Raw genomic sequence first — 3669 nt, 5'->3', positions numbered from 1 at the left:
TAACAGGGCTTTCTTCTCCAGGTAACCAAAGTGTCACTGGAGCCATAGGTACTGACTGTGTTTTTCCCAGGGCATTTAAGACAATTAGATTTCTAGATGGGATGGAGATTCCACACTGTTCTGCTTCAGTCCGCGTTAGCGCGGTAATTTGTGCCCCAGTATCAATCAGGAATGTTACTGGTCTTTTTCTTTGGTCCTACAGCGACAGTAATCAGTAAATCCCCTTTTGTGTTGCAGGTGAGTTGTCTTACAAACATCCATCCTCCGCCTCCCCCCTCACCTTCGGGGGGCAGAGGGTCTAGTTTCCCGCCACCTTCTTTTCTCCAGTCGCTTCCTCCCCAAGGTCTATCAAAGGTGGGGCACTAGGGGTTGGTTTGGAAGTGACCCTTTGTCCTGACCAGTTCTGCACAAGTTGTTTTAATTTTTGAGTCGGGAGTCCATCCATCAAGTCCCGGGGAACGCCTTTCTGAAGCCCTAGTTGTCACAGTCCCTGTCGAATTAAGGACCTCTCTCTCCCAGAATTCTGACATTGGGGTGATCCCAAGCCTTGGCCCTTCCTCATGGATGATTGTCGCCCACTAATTTGCTCTGCAGCCCGCACGAACCTGGTTTCAGTTCTTTGGGACGATCCACCAACTGGGCCATATTTTCTCCCAAAATGAATCAATTCCTGGGCTACCTCTCCCCATGTCCATACTTTTCTCCCTGGCCATCAGTGGTCAGGGGTCACTATCCCCTCCAGAGTGGCCATCATTCTTTCTGCATTGGGGGTATTTTGAATCTTCCCTTGCAACTGAATGCCAATGGGTTTCACGGAGTCAGGAAGTCCTCGTATCAGGGGAGTCATCCTCTCTGGGTTCACAGGCATCATCATCGGGGAGCCTTGCTTAGGCTTGAGCTCCCGATCATGCATCAGCTGCAGACAGGTTGCCTTTTGCACACTTCCCACTAACTGATCCACCGTACCTGTTATGGTAAGGGGATCTCCCCTCTCCAAGGGGTTCAGCCCTCCAGCCCAGTACGCAGCTCTCTGAGTCAATGACCACGGGGCTCGGCAGTCACCAGTAGTTAAAAACACACCTGGACCCCAATATCCTTCTGCTTCTTTCTCTGACAACAAGATTCCATCCCCTCCTGACAAAGACACTCTCCACACATACTCTGTCTCTGATTCTTTCGTAGTCCTTGCAAAATCTTTTCTCAGCTTTGCCAATTCGGTTGATGTAAATGGGACTTCTTTGGTGATAACCTGAGGACGGTTATCGCTGTCTTCCTCATACACATACTCTGTTTTAATCAGCGGATACATATGGGGGGGGGGGGTGGCTTTCTATGGTTTCTTTTGCCTTTTGCAAATCCCCTTGGGGATAAATTTGCCGTATCCCCTTCTCCAGAAGCTTCACCTCTGCCTCCACCAGTGTATCCGTCTCCGCCAAGAGTTGTTCCCTCATCTCGTCCTTCAATATTATATTTTGACCCCTTTCCTCTCCAGTAATTCTTTGGTTTCTCTCAATTGATTCTGCAGGGTCTGTATGACCGTCTGCAGGGAGTCTATTACAATATCAGTTTGATACAACTTCTGCTTTTTCTCTTCCACCTCAGCTGCCAGACTCGCTCCTAACACTGCACAAATTATAGCTTTTCCTTTTCCCTTCTTAACCTTAGCTTCCTTCTGCAAAACCCTTATCCTATCCACCACACTCTGTGGTTGAAACCAATGGTTTTTCGTCCAATCTAGTCCCTGGACTGAGAGACGAGACCGGTGAGCTTCCAAAAGATCATATAGTTTATCTATTCCTTCAGCCCCTGAGGGCACATCATCACAAACATCGGCTGCCTTCAGGACGGCCATTCTTTTTCTTTTTCCTAATCCAAAGGGGATTATCATCCTGAGAGGGTCACACCTTAATGTCAAATTTCCCCGTTTCTCTCTCTGGAGACCAGATCTGAATTTAACACAAAACCAATGCAAACGGGATTATCGTCCTGAGAGGGCCACACCTGGGTATGCAAGTATCCCCTGTTCAGTCTCAGGAGGTCACACCTAACCCAAACACAAATGCAATATCACTGTCCACTCTTCCCCCTGTTCACTCTCAGGAGGTCACAACTTAATGTAACACAAAGGGGGTTATTTCATCCTGAGAGGTTTGCATCCAACACAGCAAGTTAGTACAGTACTCTCGTCTCAAGGGATCCTGTCCGTGACACCAATTTAAACTGTCCCGATCCGATATCGGGGAAGGTTCTTAAACGATCCCAAGAGCGAGATTAAGACACAAACGAGGTCAGATGCTGTATAACCTTGTGAACTTTATTTGCTGTAACAAATAAATGCTGTAATAGCGATAGGACAGAGAGGAAAAGAAGGGGAAAGTCAGAATCCCTAAGCAAGAAAACGGTAGAGATGCAGCTAATTACCACCACCACCACCAGGGATCCAGTGATGCTCCGTTGGCTCGGGCTTGGTGCAGATGATGATGCTCCAAGCTCCAAGCTCCGCTGAGGTCCCAGCTCCAAGTAACCAGCGTCGAAAAAGGGTGCACACCGAGGGAGGAGTACGCAGTCCTTTTATTGTCCAGTCCCCTCAACCTTTCCAAAGAGTCCGCCCATTTCGTGCCAGCCTGCACGTCTTACCCCGATCATGGGGCCCATGGTCCCGTGGTCCTCCATGCGCGGATGCCCAGGTGCTCACGCTGGTCGTGCCAACCCGCACATCTTCCTCACCCCGATTTAGCTTCGGGCGGATGTCGTGGTTTCGTCGGGGACCCTTTGTCTCCTTCAGAACGTACTCCTCCATGGCAACAGGGTGCCGAGGCCAGGAAGTGGTGGTGGTGCAACAGCAATGTTGAGACAAGCAAAGTCTAACACAGTTCCTTACACAGGCCTGCTGCTTTACAATCCTCCTCTCTGATCTTCTGTTTTATTCCCCCGTTCCACCCCCTCAGTCAAGCAACTTCTGCTGGGCCTGGTGAAGTTGGAGACGTTAATTTGGGTTTGCGGGGTGTAGCACAGAATGCTCTAGAGGGACACAGTAAACACACATAGAATAGAGAAAGGAAAAGAAGAAATAAAAGAATAAATATATCTCTACAATAAGGCTTTTGGAATGAGTGTCCCATTCATCCTTTCAGAGAGTTAAACAGCACAGTCAAAAAGACCCCATCAGTAGATTGTTTCATTTGATGCATTAAGTCCTGGGGATGTTGAATGTTGTCATCTATGCTGACTGATCCATCAGTGATGTTGAAACAACATATACCATCAAAACTGAGGCAGTGTTTATGTTGTAGAAGGAGGAAATAGTCCACTGTCAATCAATTTTGTGATATTCATTGGCATACAGCCATTACCTACTCAGAAAAAAATAGCAATGAGAAGTATTAATTGTCAAAAGATCTGCGGTTGTTAAGGTTCCCTTAACATCCTTAACTAATGATGAGGAAAAGGCTGAGGTGCTCAACGCCTACTTTGCCTCAGTCTTTAGCAGTGGAACTGGCTGTTCCCTGGACACCCAGCCTCATGAGCTGGGAGATCGGGAGGGGAAGCAGAATGACATCAGCACAGTTGAAGAGGAGGTGGTCAGAGACCTGTTACACCACTTGGATGCACACAGGTCTGTGGGACCAGATGGGTTACACCCAAGGGTGCTGAGGGAGTTGGCAGATG

General features: G+C 48.2%; 1 pseudogene; it reads right to left on the bottom strand.

The window, feature by feature from the left end:
• Positions 1-298: 298 nt before the first annotated feature.
• LOC141919160 (uncharacterized) lies at positions 299-1888 on the bottom strand (annotated as a pseudogene).
• Positions 1889-3669: the final 1781 nt, after the last annotated feature.

Source organism: Strix aluco, unplaced genomic scaffold (assembly GCF_031877795.1).
Source record: "Strix aluco isolate bStrAlu1 unplaced genomic scaffold, bStrAlu1.hap1 H_2, whole genome shotgun sequence".
In the NCBI taxonomy this organism is placed as follows: Eukaryota; Metazoa; Chordata; class Aves; order Strigiformes; family Strigidae; genus Strix; species Strix aluco.
Note: the sequence above shows the minus strand (reverse complement) of the source record. Positions and strands in the feature narration are given on the sequence as shown.